Source organism: Lynx rufus, unplaced genomic scaffold (assembly GCF_022079265.1).
Source record: "Lynx rufus isolate CCGP_SWC_20201006 ecotype Redwood Valley unplaced genomic scaffold, mLynRuf1.p SCAF_17, whole genome shotgun sequence".
NCBI lineage: Eukaryota > Metazoa > Chordata > Mammalia > Carnivora > Felidae > Lynx > Lynx rufus.
In genome coordinates, this window is record NW_025814831.1 from 33,104,529 (window position 1) to 33,129,163 (window position 24,635).

Consider the following 24,635-nt stretch of genomic DNA (forward strand, 5'->3'; position numbering starts at 1 on the left):
AAATTTAAGCAAATTTAAGCCATTATGTTTTTACGTAGACTGAGACCACGTATTTACTAGCTGAGAACAGAATGGGAAGAAGGAATAAATCGGAGACAGGCAGCCCGGCTTCTGTACTTTTTACCTTCCAAAAAGAATAGCAGTTTTCAAAGGCTCAGAATTCTGGGAAATTGCCCACTGGCTTATTATACCCCTCCATCACAACAGTAATGAGGCTGCCACCTCGAAGCCCATTTGCCAAAAATAAAAGATCTAAAGAGGTGTTTCAGAGAAAGTTTGTGAGAAGAAAATTCAAGCTGGTTTTATTTTCATATAAGCTACAATTAAATGGCTTTGCCTTTGCAACCGCACTTCCTACCTAGAATTCCAGTAAGTTTAGATGTACCCTGTAGACTTAAACTGGATTACAGGGAATTCAGCTAGCTAAAACTGGTCCCAGTCCACAGATGTTATTTACTAACCTATTTCACAGTCCTGGGTGGGTCTGAGAAATAAACTGGGGATTGAGGAGGGGGTCAGCACTATGCTTACAATTCTGCCCAAATTGGAAAAGGAAGACACTGCTTTCAATTTCACACAAGATTCGAATATTAGCAGAAAAAATGCAACATAACCCGTAAGCCCCATCAGTGACAAAATATTTATATTTGCAGAATGCATTCATATCCCCAAATTTCCCAGAGAAATCAATACAAATCCCATTAACCACAAATAAATCAAACGCTGAGTCCAACAGGTTTGTTCATTGTTGCCCCTAATTATCTGTTTCCTTAAGCCATAAGCTTCCCTATGGCCCGGCATCTTTTACCCTCCTTTTGGGAAGATTCACCACACAGGCATCTGGCCTCAGAATTCCCCAAGAACCCTGGTGGCCTTCTAGTATGAACACATTTTCCAAGTGAACCAGGATTTCAAGAGAATCTCAGAATGAGACAAACTCTTGGGGGACAAGCCTGACCCTTCTGCCTTTGCCATTTTCTCTCAGGTCTTAGAATCCTAGAACTACTCCTCGATGGTCTTTGGGCCTCCAGTCCCTGCTCTGCTCCAGGCCATCCAGAATTCTGCTAGGAACCACACTCTCAAAACATTGTGAGATCACCTCTCACTTCTAATGGGTCACCTCTGTCTACCCGATGTAGCATCATTTCCTGACAGTCCTCTATATTTTGCTTGTAACATGCACAGAAGGCACAGGCCCCAGCCCACTTGGAACCTTCAAGGGAGTTGGGAAGGCTACAAACCCAGACAGCAAACAATTAAGGTACACAATAAGGCAGGAGTATCTATTGCATTACTCTATGTGGGTGCAACAGAATACTAAATCGTGAGGTATGAATATTTAGAAAATAAGAAAGAACAAGCAGCCACTTCTGGTAAATTAAGGACAAAATAATGAAAGCAAACAAAAATCAGAAACGATATGAACCAAGACCATCAAAGAGGACCTTTAAAAGGAAGGAAGGGAGATCTGACCTGAAAACTTAGAAAGCTGAATAAATATAGAGAAAGAAAAAGGAAACTGCTGGGGCTGGAAGGCTGAAGTAACCATGATACACTGGGGGGGTGGAGGAGGTGGGGAAAGGAGGGGGAGAGAGGCCAAGAATCAGGGAAAAACAGAAAAAAAAATTCCATCTGAGGTCCTCCAGGACATGGGACAATTCTTATGGTTTCTCTAGTATCTATCACCTCGCAGACTCTGGTTATTCCACAGTATTAAGCATTCAGTTGAATACTTACAGTGAAACCAGTCTGTACAGCCATGAAAAACAGAAACTTCTGCTTTGGATGAGTAGGTAGTGGGAGCCAATGAACGTTCTTGAGCAAGAAACATGACCTAAGCCAATTAAACGTTTACTAAAGGCCTACTATGTGAAAGGCACCAGAATACTTAGTGCCAAAGGGCACTGCCACCATGGAAAAGGATGGTAATACTACCTCCCACACACATCAGGCTTCTTTCTCTTACCTAATCACACTTGAGATGAGAACAACGTTCATGGGAGATGAACCTGGCAAGAGAGACTAAAGCAGCCTAAGAGGCTAGACAGGGTGATGTCTGGCCAGTGTGGTGGTGACAGAAACCTACTGAAGAAAGAACTGGCAGGGCCTGTCTACTGACCAGAAAGGAGGGGCTCGGAGAGGGGAGTCATGATGACAAAGAAGTCAGAGAGCAGGAAGACTTGGGTTTCAATTCCCAGATGGTGACATTATTTCAGGCCATGCTTTCGCTCCCCTGACTGCCAAATGCTGAGGTCAATCAGCTCAGCCATTCTTCCTGTTTCTGGGAATGGGGGTTACACATTCCATCCTTCCCATCTGCCCACGGTCGTTTAAGCTGGTTGTGATTTCCTGTAATTCCCATTTGCAAGGAGTGAAGGGGATCGATAAGGAGAAGAGTTGACAATTCTTTTGACCATCACAACAGTGATAAATATATCTCAATAGTCCTGCACTAAAATTTTACTGGCAGCTTTTATTCTGGGCAGAGGAAAAAAAGGGGGAGGAAGCATTACATTTAAAAAGCCTTGAGACAGTGTTCTCCTCACCCCATGAGTTCTTCTCTGTGGCAGAACCCCCTAGGTGCATTTAGTGAAAAGGAGGGATGAGACAGAGAAGCATCAACCCTGAGAGCCAGTACCATGAGAAAAGAGAGAAGAGGCCCAAGAACCCTCACCACCTGGCTATGTGGAAAATGAGCACAAAATCAGGAGAGCAGGATCAACATAAGCCAGGCCAAAAATGCTTGAACATGCAGCATCACTGGAAAGAAGTAGCTGGCCTTCAACATAACCTCTCTGAAGAGGAGAGGGCACTTGGGGACAAGGGTGTTGCCAAGTGCTTGTCCCAAAGTGGGACTGCCCACTGTAAGACTGAGCCACAGGAGGGCCACCCTGGCTGCCAGAAATGTGGTCCTTCTCTCCAAGACCCTGCCAACCACTCTGCCATCCCTGACCATCCTAGACAGAAGGAAGGAGCACAGTAAGAGGTGAACAGTGGTGACGGCTGGAAGGGAAATCACAGGTGCTTTTCTCCTTCCGTGACTGCTAGTAACCTGTACATCCTGAACTTTCTTCAAGAAACAAGTATATTGGGGCGCCTGGGTGGTGCAGTCAGTTAAGCGTCCGACTTCAGCCAGGTCACGATCTCGCGGTCCGTGAGTTCGAGCCCCGCGTCAGGCTCTGGGCTGATGGCTCAGAGCCTGGAGCCTGTTTCCAATTCTGTGTCTCCCTCTCTCTCTGCCCCTCCCCTGTTCATGCTCTGTCTCTCTCTGTCCCAAAAATAAATAAACGTTGAAAAAAAAAAAAATTAAAAAAAAAAAAAAAAAGAAACAAGTATGACTTGAGATTTTTCAAATTTTGAGATGTGTACTTTATAAAGGAAAAGTACAACTTAGCCCTCTTTCCTAACTATTAAACAAGAAAAAAGAGTACAGACTGAAGAACATTTATCAGCCAAAGGAACTTGGTGGATTCTCTGACATTTTCTAAACAAGCACTTCCCTCCCACCAGTGATAGATTCTGACTGCTTGAGCATAGTCATGCTTCACACAGCGACCTCAAACAACTAAAATAAAACTGAGTGTGACCTGAGAATATCTGTTATGACAAAGCATTTCCCCAGTGCTCTGTTTAGGGTTCCTATAGGTGGCAAAAGGCCTTTTTATAAGCCTACAACCTGGCTGTGTCAATGGAGAGAGGGATGTTTGTCATATGTCATACTCCCAGGGACACAGACCTTCAGGACAGTAATAATAGCATCATTAACTGGCACTTGACTGCTTAATCATTGTGCATGGATCCAAGCATTTTCTAATATTTTCTAATATAATCCTCATAACAACCTTAAAAGGTAGGTATTATCTCCATTTTTAGACAAGGCACAGAGAAGTTAAATAACTTGCCCAAGGTCATAGAGTTAGCAATTCGTGACACCAAGATTACAAACTAAGCAGTCTCACCTCACAGCACACAATCTTGATAAAGGTTCAAATTTATTCCATGTTAGATGTGTGTGTGTGTGTGTGTGTGTGTGTGTGTGTGTGTGTGTGTTTGAGAGCGAGGACGAGAGCAGTGGAGGCGGGGGATGGGGGAGTGGTGAAGAATCCAATCACCCTGAGAATCATGACCTGAGCCAAAATCAAGAGTCAGATGCTTAACTGATTGAGCCAGCCACACACCCCTAGTGTAACTCATTTTAAATATTAAAATTATCCTGGATATATTGTGGAATAGGAGGCAAAATTCTCATTCATTGTAAGAAGAAAACAGGAAGCCTTGAAGACTGTCCATACTGCTACTTGCAGCTGCATACCCTCTGGAGATGGGCTTGGACTTGGCTTGCAGCTCTGCTTCAGAACCCGAGCAGAGGGAAGTGTTTTCTGTGTGAACGCCAGGACCACACCCACAAGGGAATTGACCCCAAGGTATAAGGTATAAGGTATAAGCATACTTTGAGAAACATTCCTTTGGGGCATTCTAGAAACTTCTGAACCTGCTGGAAATTTGGGAACTAGGTCATTAGATGTTGATGGCTAATTCCCCTGAACTGCTAACGAGACAGGCACAGCATGTTAAAAGAGCTATTCAAAGAGTGGAGTGGACTGAAACAGGAATTTAGAGACATTAACTCCCAAAGCTCTCTTTACAGACATACATCCAACGGAGAGGTTGCCCTCCCCACGATGTGTATATGTTTGCTCCCCATCTTCCACATCTGAGATAACCTGGCTAGAGGGTGCCTCAAAAAATGAGCTGGATTTCTCTGGAAAATAACTGCTAAAGATGGATACACTGCATATTAGTGGTCAGACTCTGATACCCTGAATAGAAACTTCAACAGAGAAAGGCTGAGGGGAAGAATTCTTTTTTTTTTTTTTTAAAGTGTGTTCTTTAGAAGTCCCAACGCAAAGCAGCAAACACGATGCCTGAGTCTTTGCCCTCATTTGTAAATTGAATAAAGATGTATTCACTTTAAGGTTTGCCTCTCTGTGTTTTATTTAGTCTGTCAGTAAGTGCCCATGAGCATATGTAAACTCACTCACCAATTTTGTCCTTCCTCCTTGGCTTAAATTATCTTGAATATTGCATTACTATACAAGAAACATGGCTCCAAGTTCAGAAACAGTTTCGGTAATTTAATTAAGTTGTGTAGAAATCCTAATGCTTTCTTGGGCACCAGGCTGACCTTTCCCTGCTCCTTTCTAGTCTCTGAGGGTAAGTCCTGGCTGCTGCCTCCCTTGGGGTGGGACTCCTCTCTTCCCAGATTTCCACAGGGTCTTAACAGAGGCCACACAGTGCAGTTTATAGTTCAGATTAACTGGCTCTGCCACTTACCAGCCATGCCATCCTAGAAACGTTGTTGTTGTTGTATTTATCCAATTTGGCATTAATTCTTACAACTGTTAAATGGGTATAAGCAACTTACTTCAGAGCTGCTGTGAAGATTAGATAAGCTAATACAAATAAAGCACCTAGAACAGTGCCTGACATGTAGAAAGCACTTGATACGTGTTATCTTTTATTATGAGTCTACCTTATAATATTAAGAAGGTTTTACACAAATCTGGAGCTTTATACTTTTCAAGGCAGTCTCAATTCATTATTACTACAATCAGTCCTCACAATAATGACTTAAGTTAGACAAGACCGAAAATGTATGGGCATTTCCCGCAATAAGGAAGAGGAACTAGCCTGAACACAGGAGCTCGTTACTCACTATCCCCCTTATGACTGGAGACCTATCTCAGTCACCTTTGTATTCCACCCCATACATACTAGCAGGTATCAATAAATCAGTGTTGAATTGGACTGAATGTAGGGTTTGGCCGTGGTATGTATAAACAGAGCAACCCTAGCCTTGGGGCAAGGAGCTGGGCAACAAATCAGAATCATTATTCTAGGGAATTCCTAGCTACCCTGAAGAGAGAGACAAGAGGGCCACCTTTCCCAGTCCTGACTCCAACTCATCTTCGAGAGGAATAGAAGCATCTGCAGAAGAGGGAGCAGCCAGAGGTCACTTAGAGGTAAATGACAGAAGTGTCCCTGCTCAGCCTCTGAGGAAGGAGGGAGCCAGGATAATATAAGGGGCATATCACCACGCCCCTCCTGCTGGGTCAAATGGGGATCCATAAATGCGGCATCTCAAAGGCAGATAATGCTGCCTTCCGTAACTGAAATGGGAGTTCTCTTTCACTAGAGTACAGGCCAGTCTATAAATACCAGGGATTAAAAGACTTCCTGTGCGGCCAAGTGCCACCTGCCTAAATACAGACACTATCTGGTCTTCCATACCCCAAACAGACCCCAGAGCTTCCCTGAGGGAAAAGCCACCATCATCCAACAGTATACCCCCCTCCAAGTGATACCCCAACTTTTATTTGTTCCACTTCGGGTTATTTTTGCTCACCAGCCTCTCCCTCCCAGACCGTCACCCAGGGCCATCCTCTCTCGCTAAGTCCCTGCGCTGCAGCTCCCACCTGGCCCCAACTGACCTCCTCTCTCCAGGTTTTTGTTCTGTCTCCCTCACCACCTTGTCCTCCCCTCCAGCTTCCTAACCCACATCTACTTTATCTGCCCTGAATAACACAGGCTCTGGAATCACCCCGCCTTTGGTTCTTGCTCCAACAGAGTAAGTTACAGTACTTAACTTTTTAGAGCTTGGTTTTTTGATCTAGAAAGTGAAGACAAACCCACAAAAATACAGAACCTAGCACGGTGCCTGGCACAGAGCACGCGCTCTCCACATTTTTCTGCCTTGTCCCACTCTCCACCTTTTTCTTCTTTCTTTTCTGAAAAAAAAAAAAAAAAAAAAAGAAAAGAAAAACTTCTCTGGCTTCCGTGACTGACTGTCACTGTTCCTAGGTATCATGTGTGCTACATCCAAATGTCTTAACCCAAAGAAGTCACTCAAATTATGAATACTTTAGCCACCAATGTTATCTATGTAACAGGTACATTCTGGGCACAAGGTCCCATCAGCAACCTTCAAATTACACTAGAGAGGACTGGTTACCTTATTATCCGTCCCTCACCACCATCATCACAAATGGCCCATTTGGTGAAGAAAGTAACCAGAGGGGATAGGAAGACATAAAGCTGAGGGTCACTTCTGACCAGAAGCAAGGGATGAGTAAAGGCCTCTGTAAGGTAAAGGCAGCACTTCCACATGCGACTAAAACCCCAAAAGAAAGGTTCCCATAATTCCACATTTACATATAAAAATGTTTAATTAATTCTGACAGCAAGAACAGCTGCCAGTTTTACTAGAAACACCATCTGGTTCATTTCTGATAAGGCCCAGGCACGACTTCACATAGTCCAGAGACTGCCTACAATATGGTTCCCAAAAGGTGGCATCTTCGATGACAGCTCCAAGGCAGTGTGCCATTCCTCTCTCCCCAGTGCTCGGAAGCTGCTCCTGCAGGTTCGTGATCAGGCCTGAGATAAACCCGGAGCTTGGCTCTCTTATGTCTTGGAGAATGTCCTCCAAAGTTTCCAGGCACCACCCTGGCTAAGTCCACATACAGCCCTAGGACAAGTCACCAGATCTCTCTGTGCCTCACTGCCTGTAACTCTGAAGGGACATTAGTCCCCCACACCCCCACGCATCAACCAGAATTCATTTAAGCAGGTCTATCTCCAAAAACCAGATAAATATGACAGAAACATGATAAACAGCTGAACAACTTGTATTTTAGAGGAGCTTTCACAAAGCGGGTGGGCGCGTGGCTTCTCCACTGTAGAGTCTCATTTTGCGATTAGCGAAGAGTCAGAGGGTCCTTTCCACGAGGCCTTTAAGCTCCTCCAAGGATCTTCCTTTTGCCAAGCCAACAGGAAGCACTTTGATGTACTTCACTGAAGGCCTTTAGGCAGCCACAAATAAGGAAAAGAAACCAGTCTGGGAATCAGAGCAGACTTGTCTAGAGGTGCAGAGACCGGACTGGTGATAAGTACTGAAAAGTGACTGCCCTTCAGATCCTGCTGTGGAATTATATGATGTGAACGCAATACCTACACAGCAAGTATATATTCCAAAGAAATACAGACTACAAGAGTTAGCCACCACTAAATGCAAATTTGGAAAAAGATGTATTTGAAACACACAAAAACAACATAAAAACTATAAAGTGCAAGAGTCTGTATAAATATGTATACTCCTTCCAGTCCACTAGGCAAATTTAGATTGATAAAACTTTTGACATTGCATTGCTTGTATTTTTCACCAAATGGTAAGTATTTCATGACCTCTATGAAGAAGGGAGCGAGGCAAATGTTGTAAAGTCCGATGAAGAGAAAACCAAAGAAGGGTGAGAAGTGTACTGTACAAACCCAAGGTGAGAAACTGGTGGCATCAGCTCTGACCCCCTAAGTCTGGGGATGAGGATCTCCCACTTTCTGGAAACAATTCTGGGCAGAAATCACTCAGGGTTTTGTTTTCTTTGTTTCGGGGGGAGGGGGGTTTCCTCAAAGTGTGAACACACAGAACAGGAGCCCACAGCAACAAAGCTCAAAAGCTATTTCCCACCAGGTCTAGTAACTTTAGCCCAATCAGTACCACAAACAGGCAAGGCAGATCTTTATGGAGCAGGTGGGAAGTCACAGGCAGTATCAAAGTGGTATGGAGAGAGGCCTTCCCCTAGAGAGGCTGAGCCCATCCTTGTGCAGGCCTTCCGGGATGAAGGAAGGAGGTGAGCAGACTCAGGGCTGTGAGGCCGTCAGTGTGGACTCCGGCAGGAGGGCAGTTAACAGAGAAGGCCACTGCTGCTGCTAACTCAACATATGGCCTTAAGACAAGTCACCAAATGACTCTGCCTCACTTTCTGTAACTTTGAAGTGGGCATAACTCCCACCTCACTTCCAGCGTAGCTGTGAGGATAAAGCTGATAACAGTTAATATTTACTGAGCACTAACTATACGCCTTTACTAGCACGAGGCTAACCTCTTGATAGGTCTCCTCCACCCCCTATATGTGGTAGGTACTACTATAAACCCCCGTTTTCAGTTGAAGAAGCTGAGGCTTAACAAAGAGACTTACCCAAAGCCACACAAGGCAGAAGGAAAATTTAACAGTATAAAAGCAAGGGTCAACCACGAATTATTATCACTTCTTCCCCAAATAAACTGCCATTTGAGTATTTTTTAGTTATCAGGCACTGTACCTGGTATTTTAAATACCCCAATTTATTTGATTTTCTTAATAATCCCATGAGGGGATACTTTTAATTAAGTTCTATGTGCCAATAGTGAAAAATTCAAGTGATACAAAAAGAAACTTTAACAAGTTACAGTTTTCCTGTTATCCCAAGATTCACCACCCCAAAATTCCCACAGCAAGTAATTAATATTTTGGTAGCTACCCTTCTGGAGATAGTGTTAATAATATCATCTCCATTTTATAGATAATGAAAATGAGCACCAGAGAGGTTAAACTTGCTCAAGGTCATACAGCTGGAAAATGGCTGAGCTGACCGTGAAAGCAGGGTCATTCTGAGTCCAAGGCCTGCTATCCTCCACTTGTCTCCCACTCAGTACCCATTTCTTCAAACAATCGTCCATTTTCATTCACCACAGGAAAGGGGGAAACCATGCCTGGCCCACAGCCAGTCTTACTCCTCCACTTTCCTAAACTAAATGGAAAAAACAGGGCTGTCCAAGCACACCCTGCCTCAGGAACATCAGCACTGCTTTATGTCTGTCCGAATCTAAGCTGTCACGGGTGAAGCGGGACCTTCACTTCCAACCTCCTCACCACCCACACAGACTCATCTTTGCCTCTGGAAACAAGGGCAGGACAATGGGGAAAAGGGGTTCAAGCCTCACCTATAGGAGACTGTCGATTCCCTTGTCTGCAGAAAAAGCAAAGATGTTCCTTCAGGAGCCCTCATGAGTTCTCAGGCACAGACAGTCCTCCTCTGGAAACAGTGTTTACAGAGCTGCTCAAAATCCCCATCACAGAGTCCTTAGAATCCAAAGAACTCAGCATTCATTCTCTGGCTTACCCCCAAACGCAACTTCTAACACCAAACTGCATGGATTTCTATATACCAGGGTTTTAACTCTATGGCCTCTCCCCTTCTCCAGAAAATAAAAATAAAGGTCCCTCGGCCAATATGGGAATGCTTTTCCTTAGTTAGGAGATGAAAGTTGCCTTTCAAATTTTATACACTTCCGCATTTTTGTCCCATCGGTACAGAAAAACATACTGACATACTGACCTTGAGGTGTACCTATGCCGAGATTGAGTAGGGGAAAGGGAGAGGGGTTGTTATAACATTTTCCATGAGAAAGTTAAAATTTATGAAGTCTGCAATTCCAGGAGGTTTCCTTCTCCCTGCATGAGGTACCAACGTTTGAGTCCGTTGAGCCCCTAGGTGACTTGGTGTCACTAATTACAAGTATAGCGGATGTTAAATGTCTACTGGTTACTGAAGGCCTTGGCTTTCCCATTTGTAAAATGGGACTAAAATCTTCCTCATAGTATTATATGACACTTTATATGAAAGCATTTTGTAAAATGAAGAAATTTTTATTGTTATTAATACGGATGCCCAGCCTGCAGAGTGAACACAGAGGAGACTTAAACCAGCACTTCCATCCTCAAGGGGCTTAAAATCTGCGTGGAAAAGACAAATCAAAATACTGAAGCAACAATACAAAACATTTGTTGGGCTACGTGCTGCAAAGAATCCCTATGAGGAGGGGGCACCTGGGTGGCTCAGTTGGTTAAGTATCTGACTTCGGCTCTGGCCGTGATCGTACTGATCACTGTTTACTGCTCTCATGTGGGTTCAAGCCCCGGGCTCTGTGCTGACAGCTCAGAGCCTGGAGCCGGCTTTGGATTCTGTGTCTCTCTCTCTCTCTCTCTCTCTCTCTCTCTGCCCCTCCCCAGCTCGTGCTCTGTCTCTTCTCTCAAAATTATTAAACATTAAAAACACTAAACATTGTTAAGCATTTAAAAAAAAAAAAGAATCCCTGTGGGGAGATCATTAAATGGGAAAGAGCATTCAATAAACACTTGTTCACGTAATAAAGTCAGACGCACTGCTTGAAAAATACCTGCCTTGTTGCTATTCAAAGAAAGTTCTAGGAACACCAAAGGCTCTGAAATCTGTTACTCTGTTGTTGCTCACATATATCCAAGAAAAGCAGTTAGCATTTGTAGAGAGCAACCCTTCTTTCAAAGACATGATTTTTCTTTTTATAGTCTCTTACACTTTTTAACAAATGTTTATTTATTGAGAGACAGAGAGAGAATGAGAGATTGGGGGAGGAGCAGAGACAGAGGAGACAGAGGATCTGAAGCAGGCTCTGCACTAAGCAGAGAGCCAGATGTGGGTCTCCAACTCACAAACCACAGATCATGACCTGAGCCGAAGTCAGATGCTTGACTGAGCCACCCAGGTGCCCCAAAGATGTGATTTTTCCAAAGCATGCACAGACCTTCAAAGGAGATGACCCATACAACTACATGTTATAATTCCAGAAGTAACAGAACCACCCCCAAAAGAGCTGGGTTCTGGAGAACAAACAGAAACAAGGTGTCCCACTACTAACTACTTCCTTGACTATAACAGGATTCACAGTGGATGCTAAAAATACATTAAGTAAATAAGGCCAAACTGTAGATAAACACTTGTAGGTTGGATTTAGGGCATGACTAATGCCTCCTGAGGCTTTTAAAAGATGGACAGAGTTCTAGAAATAAAGACCTGTGCCTAAAAATTAGCAGGGTAATTCTGGTCTTGGATCCAAGTTCTTTTTTTTCTTTAAAGCTTTAAATGTTTATTTATTTATTTTGAGGCAGGGAGGGGCAGAGGCAGAAAGCAGGCTCCCTTGTCAGCGCAGAGCCCAACTTGGGGCTTGATTTCAAGAACCGTGAGATCATGACCTGAGCTGAAATCAAGACGCTCAACCAACTGAGCCCCCCGGGTGCCCCTTGGGTCCAAATTCTTAAAGGATCCTGTAATTCGGTTCTCACTGGTCTTGCTAAAACATTTGGGAAAACCTCCAGTACCATCTCTTTCCTTCACCTCCTCCCACCTCCATGGTTTCTGAGCAGTCTTCTTTTCCTACCACCAGAGTAAAGTTGGTGAATGTTAACCGCTTTTTATCGTCTTGTTTATATCTGTTTTTCACTCAAATGAGGTCCCCCTCCAAATGTCTCTTTTTAGAATTTCATCAGTAATACCATTCTTTGACTCCTTGTCATCAGGGCTCTTGGCCTCAAAGTCACCTTGCCCTCTCACCCTTTTTTGACTTTAATCCTTTCTACCTGGTCAATCACTTATCAACCAAGTAATCCAGGAGCTGAGTACAAAGAAGTGGACAAGACCATCAATGACCTCCGGAGACTCCCAGTCTAAGCCTGAAACCTGGGCCAACAGAGATGGCTACCGATAGAGGTAAAAAATATATACAGGATGTGTGCTTATTGGGAGCTTTATTTGTGCCAGTATTGTGTTAGGTCCTTTAATGCCCCAGCAGGTTATAAAGCCACAGACAGATCAAGAAAAGAGGTATCACAAGTCAATATTTACATCTAAAATTGAGGCTTGTGGGAGATGGGAGAAAAAGATTCCCTAAAGAATTCACACTATTGATCTATTTCCCTTCCTCCAATTTCTCACTGTGGAATCCAGACCCGCTTTTCTCCCTTCATTTAAAAAAAGGGGGGGGGGGGTACCTGGACGGTTCAGTCAGTTGAGCACCCAACTTCGGCTAAGGTCATGATCTCCCAGTTTTTGAGTATGAGCCCTGCATCGGGCTCGCTGCTCTCAGTGCAGAGCCCACTTTGGATCCTCTGTCCCCCTTCTCTCTCTGCACCTCCCCCACTCATGCTCTCCCTCAAAAATAAATAAACATTGGGGCACCTGGGTGGCGCAGTCGGTTAAGCGTCCGACTTCAGCCAGGTCACGATCTCGCGGTCCGTGAGTTCGAGCCCCGCGTCGGGCTCTGGGCTGATGGCTCAGAGCCTGGAGCCTGTTTCCGATTCTGTGTCTCCCTCTCTCTCTGCCCCTCCCCCGTTCATGCTCTGTCTCTCTCTGTCCCAAAAAATAAATAAAAACGTTGAAAAAAAAAAATAATAAATAAATAAATAAATAAACATTTAAAAAAAAGTACTTAAAAAGAAGATATTTCAGGGTCAGAAAACATCTGCACAATAAAAAATGATTAGTTAAATAAAACCTGTAAACAGGAATCCTCACAGCAGACCAAACTCCTAGACCTAACTTACTCTGCAGGGAAAGGCAATTTGCTTTCTTGCCTGGAATGCCAGGAGGATTCTCCAAGGATATTTTTCAAGCCTACCTCTCTTCCAGGATGACTGCTGGATGGGAGCACAGAGGTCACTGAAAAAGAGTGACTCTTTCAGAGTATCAAATTGAAAGTCTACTTTACACAATAGATTCCTCCAATGCTATACTTCAAGTTAAATAACCAAGGGGTATTCTCCAGGACGGTTAAGGCCATGAAGGCAAGAACTGTGTCCATTTTGTTCTTTGTTTACAACTGTATACCTAACACTAACCACAGGCATTCACTAAATACTTGTCAAGCAAATAACCAGACTTACTTCCTTTTGGTTTCTGCACCAACCACCTACCTAACTCCCACCAGCCTGACATCACAGCCCAACCAGATTATCAGTTGACAAATTATTATGACTTGAAGGTGCATGTAAAGGGGAAAAAAAGATGGACCAATGAACTCTTATGAAACCCAGAGCCTGTTTTTCTTGCCATCCCACTGTGTAATAAGCAAAATCCCCACAGGACTGAAACGAGGAGGTAGATCGCCTTCCCACAGCACAGTTTCTACCTAGCAGGTGGATGAGAATCAAGGACTGATAAAGGTGTGGACCAGCTAACATACCATTTGTCAATTCTCTAAAAATGTCTTGAGCGGGCCAACTGAAAAAGCTGTACCCACTGAGCATAAAACTGCTCACCGGCTTTCCAGGGTGGAGACAGCTAGCATACATGACCTCAGCCCAAGAAGCCTGGTTCCTTCCAGACTGATTAGGGATACAGTTAGAGATGTGTGTTCACACTGCAATCAGAATCACAGTCATGAAGGGTTCTGGATTGCTAATGGGGTGGGGGCAGGGAGCATCAGCCCTCCCAGACAGCATGTTCCCAACTACCACATCTAGGATGCCACCAGCACCTGCCACTGTCCCACCTGGTCAAGGGGGACCCAAAGGGGAAAATGACTCAGAGAACACATCCCATTGGTCTAAAGCAGGTGGTGTTTTATTAATTACAAGGAAGCACAGTACAGAGATAAATAGTTAAGCAGGGCCAACCTAAGCACGACAATGCCCAGTTTCTTCCTCGCAACTGAACTTAACGACTCATTCCTCTTTGTAATTTCACTATTAGATTCAAAACCACAAGCACAAAAAGGAGATGAATTTGTTCCAAACAGTATGAGCCATGCACTGTTCTGGGCTCCAATGCCCTTTCCTGAGACAAGCCCAGAGGAGAGAGAAGTTGATCGTACAGGGGAAGAAACAGCACTAGACTCGGGATCAGGACGCCTGGGTTCTCCCCTGGCCCCGTCACCACTCAGGGAGGTCGGCGCTGAGCACCGCATTTCCCATTCTTCCTTTCCATAAAGTGAGGAGGTAGGAGGAGACTATCCCCAAAGTCCCATTCTTCCAACTCTAGCATCTAATGAACCTAGAGTCTCTCTCATCACATACTTGGTTTGCTGTTCAAGAAGTTTTGGTAATATCTGGATACTATAGTCAAGAATTTTAATCTTCAGATAAGAATTTTGTAGTACCTTACTCCCCCAGGACTTGGGAACAGAATTTGCATTACCAGGTAGAAAACACTCAAAAAATTCTAAAACTGTGGCAGGGAAGTTACGGCTGCATACATTTACATTTACACTTACACACATATACACACAGGAACTTTCTGGAAGGATTGATCCTTGGGCTTGGCTCCAGGTACAGGAAACTAATACAGGTCCAAGAGAAGATAATTCAAGTTCCTACTTTTTGTCTGGCTTATTGGACAAAAGGCACGTGCCCTGTGCCCCACATTTCTCTGGGGTGGAAGCATCTTGATCTTCTGATAAGAAAAAAAAATTAGGTGGCCTGTATACACATACTTTCAAGAGCTTTTGGTATGAACCAGGAGTCAGGAAAGCAAGAACAGCTATTGATCACGAATGCCAGTAGTTCCAATTAGGACAAGGGCGAAAGGAGGCACTGCATTATTTCAGTCATATGGCTGGTATGGTGTGAAACCACCCAGGGGTAGGTCCTGTAGAGGAAATGACACTCCCAGCAGTACCATCTGTTCCTCTTTGTGTCTGGCATGAGCTATATTTTTAACCTCAGGTGCAACTGAGGTCCACCAGCAAGAGCCCTGTAAGAGCTGCTCTAAAGAGCAGTCTTTCTCAGACCTATATTTAAACCACACTCGCAGCCCCTCTCCCTCCCCTTTACCTTGATGGTTGGCTCTCCATTCCAGCCTACCAGAAGCCTCTAAGCAGGTGCACACAGCCCCGGCATGGAATGTTTCATAAGAAAAGGAAAAGCTTCTGAGAACTATAAATTACATTTGATAAGGAATGCTCTGTGGGGTTCATGGTAAAGTTCACTCCATAAAACACAATGACGCAATTTAGAACGGAGACTTCAGGCTGAAAATCCTTCTTTTTTTTTTTTTTATTTTTTTTTAAGCAGCAGTACATGTGCACTGAATTTAGGCACTACTGCATCTGTGAACTCCCACTACTGTTTAAAGTTCTGCACGGAAGATTTGGAAACAGTGTTATGTTTTTTTTAAACTTATTTATTTGACAGAGACAGAGAGAGTGAGCAGGGGAGGGGCAGAGAAAGAGGGAGAGAGAGAATCCCAAGCAGGCTCCACACTGCCAGCGCAGAGCCCAATGTGGGGCTCAAACCCACGAACCATGAGATCACGACCTGAGCCAAAACCAAGAGCCGAAGCTTAGCGGACTGAGCCACCCAGGCACCCCTAGAAACAATGCTATATTCTTACACATAATTCTTCCTTTCATTTTCTTACTAGCATCTTTTCTGAATTCAGGGCAATATCCTCAACAACACAGGACCAAAAGGTTCTGCTATAACACTGTTCTTCCCCAAACAAACTGTATAACCAAGTAAAATGTTAACTCTAAAGTAGAAATATGGATGCAGCTTTTAAAATATCTCCCTAAGAGGGGCGCCTGGCTGGCTCAGTTGGTAGAGAATACAATTCTTGATCTCAGGGTTGTAAGTTTGAGTCCCACATTGGGTACAGAGATTTTAAAAATCAATCAATCAAATCTTTTAAATTTTTTTTTTTTCAACGTTTATTTATTTTTGGGACAGAGAGAGACAGAGCATGAACGGGCGAGGGGCAGAGAGAGAGGGAGACACAGAATCGGAAACAGGCTCCAGGCTCTGAGCCATCAGCCCAGAGCCCGACGCGGGGCTCGAACTCACCGACCGCGAGATCGTGACCTGGCTGAAGTCGGACGCTTAACCGACTGCGCCACCCAGGCGCCCCAATCAAATCTTTTAAAAAATAAAATAAAATACCTCCCTAAGAAATAAAAACATATGCCTACGCAAAACTTTATACTAATCGGTGTTCACAGCAACATTTATAATAACCAGAAAAACAATTCAGATGTCCATTACATTGTTGATGAATGGACAAACAAAATGTGATATACCTATACAACAGATCATTTATCAATAAAGTACTGATATATGCTAAAATATGGATAAAACTCAACAACATTATGCTAAACGAAAGAAGCCAATTACACATTCTGTTTATGTGAAATGTCCAAACAGGTGAACTGTAGAGAGAAAGAGATCAGTGCTGGCCGTGGGCTACAGGGATTGTGAGGAACTGGGCGTGACCACTAATGGGAGTTTCTTTTTGGGGTGATAAAAGTGTTCTAAAATTAGAATATGGTGACAGTTGTACAACTCTGTAAATATGCTAAAGTCTACTGGATTGTAAACTTTAAATGAGTGAATATTATGATATATAAATTATGTCTCCGTAAAGCTGTTTTTAAAAATTATGACAAATGAAATGACCCCTCTGAAAAAAAATCGCCTTGAGCAAATCTTAGGAATAATCTAGACAGGGGCATCTGGGTGACTCAGGTGGTTAAGCATCTGACTCTGGATTTCGGCTCAGGTCAGGATCTCCTGGTTCTTGGGATCAAGCCTGAGTCAGCTCTAAGCTGACAGCACGGAGCCTGCTTGGGATCTTCTCCTTCTCTCTCTGCGCCTGGTCCCACCCAACACCCCCCCATACGTGTGTGTGCACACATGAGCACGCTCTCTCTCAAAACAAATTATAAAAAAAGAAAGAAAGAAAAAAATAGTCTAGACATATGAGAGGCTATTTATTTTTTTCATGTTTCTTTATTTTTTCAAGTTTATTTTTTTTTAAGTTTATTTATTTTTGAGAGAGAGCTCACATGTGCACGCAGGGGAAGGGCCAAGAGAGAGGGGGACCAAGGATCTGCAGCAGACTCCACGCTGACAGCAGTGAGCCCAATGGGTGGCTCGAACTCGCGAATCGCTAAGATCATGACCTGAGCTGAAGTTGGATGCTTAACCAACTGAGCCACCTAGGTGCCCCTATTTATTTATTTTGAGAGAGAGGGAATGAGAGAATCCCAAGCAGACTGGACTCAAGCTCGATCTCATGAACCTGAGATCATGACCTGAGCTGAAATCAAGAGTAAGCCCCTTAACCAGTTGAGCCACCCCGGTGCCCCCAATGAGAGGCTATTTAAATCACAGCTGATCTGGGGGGCGCCTGGGTGGCGCAGTCGGTTAAGCGTCCGACTTCAGCCAGGTCACGATCTCGCGGTCCGTGAGTTCGAGCCCCGCGTCAGGCTCGGGGCTGATGGCTCGGAGCCTGGAGCCTGTTTCCGATTCTGTGTCTCCCTCTCTCTCTCTGCACCTCCCCCGTTCATGCTCTGTCTCTCTCTGTCCCAAAAATAAATAAAAACATTGAAAAAAAAATTTTTAAAAAATAAATAAATAAATAAATCACAGCTGATCTATTTGATGGAATATTATAAAGCCACTAAAAATAAAAATAATTATAAAGCCTATATGTCATTACAGAAAAATATTTATGGTGTAATGCTAACTGGAAAAAACAGAATACAAAAGTAAATGCACACCAGGATTCCCAACTGAAAGAAAAAGCAGAATAGATGGAAATAATGTTTGTGGTAGGATGGTAGAATCACGGTGATTTTTTCTCCCCCTCTATTTTCCAAGCTTTCGGTAATCTTATCCCAGTGTATTAACAATTAAAAAAAAAGTAGCCCCAGTCTTCTCCCTGACAGTTTGCCTAGGCTACCACTTAAAATGAATAAGCAAAATCACCTTGTTCTCTTTTTCAAGTTCCCTTTTTAAACTTCCACCCACTTAGTTTATTGAGATCTACTGAGAACAGCCCAAAGAAGGAAGAATGGGATAAACAGTCCTATCCCCTTCCCAGAAGCCGCTTTCATTTTACTGGCTTTGTCAAAAGCCCAAGCCTAGTCTAGCCAAAAACCTAGCAAAGACAGTCTACACACAGGCCAACTCCATGCTCTGATCTTAAACTTCTGTGGGTGAAGGCAAGTCAACGCTGGCAGGAGGGTGGATTTGGAAAGATTAAACTTTCCCCCTCCTTCAGAAAGGATGGTAAGAAAGGGAAGGTTGGGAAAGAGCCCCTATTTATATCTCCTCTCTGAGGTTTTACATCCAATCTCCAACTACAGGAGAAAAGAATCCTGAGTCACTGAATTTTTCACCACAAAAGATCCTCCTCTTCTGAGTAACAAAGAATTGTCAGTCACCAACTCTGCTGTCTGCAAACCCCTGAGAACCTATTTCTGTCTTCAGGAACCCAGGCTAACTTTCCTCAAACCAAGCAATGGAGCTCTACCAAAAAACAAAAAACAAAAAACCAGTCTAGCACTTGTACATGTGCGCGTGGGAGGGGGAGTATAAGACGGGAGAGTACATTTAAGGGCACACACAGCTATCAGGTAATTTTCAGGATCTACTAACACTGGCGACAGTAACAGGGAACTACATATGTTTCTGCTTGAGAAAAATGCTTCAATAATATCCTGTTTCTGGAGTATTGCATGAATTCTTGGCATGCAGCCTTCAGATGTTTCAAGGGTGCTATTTTCCTTTTCTGAGATGTAAGGGCCCAGGAAAGAGAATACATCACAGACAACAGCAGAGCCTGCCTGTGAAACCCGTCCAGTTCTCACTACAGTTGCTACATTTTTCTACTGTTGCCATACCAGTACCTTCACAGAGACTCAAGTGTCCCCAAGCCCCGACAGAAGCACAGGTGGCCTTTCACAGCCAAAGTGACCCAGCTCAGCACCACTGGAGGTCTACCAGCAGAGTGGAGACTTCCACACTCAGGTAAGAATCAGAGGATGAGAGAGCAAATGGAGACACCCTGCTGGTTTCTAGGCCAAAGGACTAAAAGGGAAAGAAAAAGGACACCATCAGAGACACACATGAGCACACAAAAAAAGGAAACGTCCACAGGCCTGACAGGTTTTACTGCTAAAATCTAAGCCTTATAAGAGGTACCTCTTTCCCCCGCACCTCTACTTTTTCAAATAAAGGTTTTACACAAAGACACGAACTTATAAGCATCCAAGGGAACAATGGCTGTTGCCTTGAATCTGAGCCAGAGTGGGAGTGAACAGATCTTGATGCTCAAGGACAGTCACCCCAACGCTGTCCTGAAATTGCTTCACTGGTCTCAGATTCACAGCTGTTAGCAGCTTCAAATAAATGCCATCACAAAACCCTCAGCCCCAACCTCAATTTGCATCCTTTACTTCTACCTGTATGAAAACAACCCTCCCACACTACAGGCATTTTTTTCTCACTGATCTAGTTTCCAACTTTCCTGCAACGTGGCACCAAAACTTAAGAATGTTAATTTTTTAGGGGTGCCTGGGTGGCTCAGTCAGTTAAGCGTCTGACTCTTGTTTTCGGCTCAGGTCATGAGCTTGGATTCGTGAGATCGAGCCCCACGTCAGGCTTCGTGCCAACAGCGTGGAGCCTGCTCCGGATTCTCTCTCTCTGCCCCTCCGCTCCCCACGCACTCTCTCCCTCAAAATAAATAAACTTTAAAAATATATATTATTTTTTTAAAAACCATTCCACTCAATGAAATCTCACTGTAGTGGAATATGTGGGTGGCCCCAAGACTGCAGCCTTCTTGAGGAGAAACCAGGAAAAAGAGTCTCTATTATCATATACGTATTTGTCCTAATGCTTACCCTTAACCCAACTGTCCTAATCCTCAACACTCAAGTCTGCTTTCAAATATGTGTTCTTTCTCCTCTATTTGTTCTTCCTCCTACTACTTAAAGGAATGCCTCTAAACAACAAGACTTTCCTACTGTCCAGGAAGACAGAAGGAGGAAAGTGAATCCCACTGATCAGCTTCAACTAGGAGACCACATGTCACGTCAGGAGCTCAGGAAAATGCTTCCTGCGTGGCAATTACACAACCAGTACCGGGGGGTCTGCTGACATTCAGGCTTCCCAGTGGGCTTTACAGTCCCGGGCTGCCTCTCAGGGGAACTAGAGGGGAAAAAACGGCATATGTGCTCTCTGGTCTTCCTTCTCAGCCCACAAGCAGTTCTGCTAAAGACTTCACAGTTTCACTGGTTTTAGTACAGAAATGAGTTAGATTAAGTGACTCGGATTTTTTTTAAAGATATCATTCTCTGAGCCCAGAGACAGGCACCAGCACAGGTGACCCTTCAACAACACTGGTTTGAACTGTGTGGGTCCACTTCCACACAGATTTTTTGCGGTACAGTATTGTAAATGTTATTTTCTCTTTCTTGTGATTTTCTTTGTAACTTTTTCCTCCAGCTTACTTTATTGTACTAATGCAGTATATAATACATGTAACATACAAAACAAGTGTTAATCAACAGCTTATGTTATCAGTAAGGCTTCCTGTCAACAGTAGGCTATGAGCAAAGTTTGAGGGGAGTCAAAGTTATACATAGATTTTCGACTGCATAGGGATCAGTGCCCCTAATCCCGTGTTCTTTAAGAGTCAACTGTAGCAAGCATAGTTATCTGGTTGTCAAAACAGCTAAGGATATGGGAAAAGAGCACGGGAAAAATTTAAAACATAAGGCAAGTTTTTATCAGGAGGACGGAAAAGTACGGAGGGAGTGAAATAATGCTTAGTAGCAATAAACCTGAAATAAGCTCTTACTTTTAAAAAGCCAGATGCCTTATTACCTTCAGAGAGTGCCTATGTGTGTATGGAATGGGAGGGTAGCTGTAGAAATTGCTGCCCTGGCAACAGCAAAGGAGGAAATCCCCTGCCAGGAGATGCACCATTACATAAGAGCACAAGTTCAGCCACCACACAACGGACACCTGCCAGGAAACCAAACAAAGTGCTGAGGACTCTTCATCCGCCAGCCTGCATCTATAACACCTCATTCTACCTTTCTTCTTCTTCTTTCTGTTGCCTAAATTCTGGGCTTTAAGAAGGCAGGCCTCAGCAAATAAGTTGAACACTGCCATGTGACACTGGGTTTGGGGGTGGGGGGAGGGGGTCAGTCCTACTCTGAGCACCCAGGGACCTGATACCCCCCGATCTAGCTATAGGTGAGGATTTGTTTCATATGCCATGTCTACTACAGTATCCAAAAAGCCACTCTGTGGACAGGAAGTCCTATCTATCAGGCTTCATACCAGTAGTCTCCTCTAATTTAACTTACCGGACAGAAGTTCCTGAAGCAGCAAATGGTTGCCAATGAAAGTTAACAACATAAATCAAAATACACTGACTTAAAGACCACAAACTCCATGAGGGCATGGATGGATTCTTACTCACTGCGGTATCTCCAAAACCTAGCACAGTGCCGGGCATACTTTCTGTATCACATAAATACTTGTGAATACTGAATGAAGGAATAAATAAGCAAATGATTATTGCGCACATACCATAAATGTGTACCTGGGAGAGTTATGGGTGCTCATGATATGAGAAAGAGCCTGAAGAAGTAGTGCTTTGAAAAAGTTCTAGAAATACTCCATTTTGAATTTTACCAAATGGCAAGCAAATTAGAAGCTAACAGTAGAATCTAGCAGTTAAAGTGTGGGCTCTACCATGGGCTACTTTTATGACTCTGGGCAAGTTATTTGTTTGGCTTTGGTTTCAACTGAAAAAAAAAGGAGGGGGGAACAGTAACAATACCTAGGGGCGCCTAAGTGGCTCAGTCTGTTAAGCGTCTGACTTGGGCTCAGGTCATGATCTCACAGCTCTCGAGTTCAAGGGCTACGTCGGGCTCTGTGCTGACAGCTCAGGGCCTGGAGCCTGTCTCAGATTCTGTGTCTCCCTCTCTGTCTGCCCCTCCCCTACTTGTGCTCTGCCTCTCTCTCAAAAATAAACATTTATATATATATATATATATATATATATATATATATATAACAATATCTACCACAAAAGTCTGTTATTAAATGAGATCAAGAAAGTAGTTCTTGATACAAAGCTTGGTACACAGTCCTCAAGAACTCTTCCTATCGTTGCTGTTATTGTTTTATTAAACACCTCTTTTACGGAGGGGGAGGTAAACCTACTTCCGCTTCTCCACCCAACCAACTGAAAATTTTCATTTCAGGCTGAATCTGCATCTAGCTAAAAATGCAAAGCCCAGAAAATTCAAAACTCAATGCCACGAACATGTCTCTACTAGCCTCCACTAGATGGTGACAATTTGGGTGTGGAATTCCCCAAAGAGAAAAGGTGTGTGCATCCTTCAGACATATGTTTTAAACCAGAGGGATGAAAAGAGCAAGAAATGAATTCACCACTGCTAAGGATGGAAAGACACTTCGTACTCCTACCGCTGCAGATCGCGAAAGGGAGTAAATGCCTCCTCCAGTTAAGTGAACTGGGTAGTTTCACTGCACCTCTGCACAGAGCTGACACAAGCCCAGTTAGCAAGAGCAACAAAGCCCTGCGAGCCGCCTGCCACGGAGAGTACGTTCTGTGGGAACAGCAGTATCAGGCCTCTGGGCCAAGACATGAACTTCCCCCTAGCCAGCCAAAGACTTGATTGTGACTCCTCTTTCCTCCTGAGTCTCGTGGTCCCACCTCACCCCCACCCCATGCTAACCTCGTTACAGGTAACTTTCCAATTCAACAGCCCCACAGCCGGACGACGCGGGAGAGTCAGACCTCCACCAATATCTGGAGTCCCCAAAAGCCAGGAGTAAGAAAGCAAGTCTACATATATAAACAGGAAGTGGTTTCGGTGAGTCTCAGCCCGGATAATAAGTAAAGTTTTTGAGATTAAAAACCAGACGAGGCGCGGAGGCTCCAGAAAGCTCCGATGCTCCCACACACGGGCTCCAAGATTTCCTCAGGAAATCCACCGTCGCCAAGCCAACCCTGCCCGGCGCAGGACCGGCGGCTTTGGTCGGCCCGAGGGGGAAATAACAGCAATAAGAAAGAGGGCCTCCGCCTACCTTCTCTCCCGCGACCCGCAAAGTGTGGTCTCCGCCCTGACTCCCGGGCAGGGAGCACGACCCCCACGGCGGGCGAGGCCAGGCGGCGCGCCCCGGTCCCGGCCACCAGCTCGCAGCCGAAGACCAGCAGTCCGGTCCTCCTCCCGGCCTCGGCGCAGCCCACGCCGCCGCCGGGTCAGCCTCCCCGGTGGCCCTCCCGGCCCCTCGCGCGGCCGTCCGGGTGACAGCGGGGCCAGCGCACACAGCAGCAGACGCCGGGCGGCCGGCCGGGGCTCCCCGACGTCCCTCCAGAGCAGTGCGCACCAGCCCGGCGCCCCTGACAGCCCGCGGGGCGCGCCAGTGACACAATGCCTGGCCCCGCCGCCCCCGGGCCGCAGTGACAACTCACCCGGGAACGGCACCGCGACCTCCGCGAGGGGGGCGCTCGAAGCTTCCGCAGCGCCGGGATCCGCTCTGCCGCCTGCGCGCGCCCGTAACCCTCTCGGGTCTAGGCGAGGCCCTGCGTGCCTGGTCTGGCTGGCGCTGGCCCGCGCTGCGGGAGAAGGCGGTGGGAGGCTGGGGGCGACGCTGTCGCCGGCTTAGGAGAATGGAACGCGGTGGCGACGGCAGTGGCGGCGGCGGTAGCTCCCGCGTCACTGGCCCAGCTGTACCGCGCGGGCGGGGGAGGACCGCGGAGTGCGGGGGGAGGGGAAGGGGCGGGCAAGGGGCGGGGTCAGGCGCGCACGCAACAAGCGCCGGCGTCGCGCCGCCGAGACCGCCCCGCTGGGAGGCCCTGCAGATCGACCGCTGCCAGCACGCACGCGCCGCCGGCGGGGCCGCACGCCCCGCGGGAGGCGAGCCTGGAGCCGTGACGGGGGGAGGCGGGCGCGGGGGACTGCTTAAAGGGACAGTCACGCCAACTGCGCTGGAGTGGCCGAGGCCGTGGTACCGACCTAGCCTGCGCCGCGTTTGCAGTGCGCTCTCCAGTTCTTTTACTATCATTATTTTGTGGATATTTTGGATGTTATTAGGATTATTGGATTACTATTATTTGCAAATAATTTGCTCTCAGGTTCACAGGGCACTTTCCACGCACGTTGGTTGCCTTGTTAGGTC

General features: G+C 45.3%; 1 protein-coding gene across 3 annotated transcripts in view; it reads right to left on the minus strand.

Annotated features, from left to right (window-relative positions):
- Positions 1 to 24,008, minus strand: part of SUSD6 (sushi domain containing 6) — a 98,947-nt gene extending 74,939 nt beyond the window's left edge. For 2 of the 3 annotated variants that reach the window (XM_047079435.1, XM_047079432.1), the window contains exon 1: positions 23,929 to 24,008. The gene's annotated coding sequence lies outside the window, so the exon portion shown is untranslated. Of the gene's footprint in view, positions 1 to 23,540; positions 23,612 to 23,928 lie in introns of those variants that run through there. The other variant, XM_047079433.1, reaches the window with a different exon arrangement.
- Between the last annotated feature and the right edge of the window lie 627 nt (positions 24,009 to 24,635).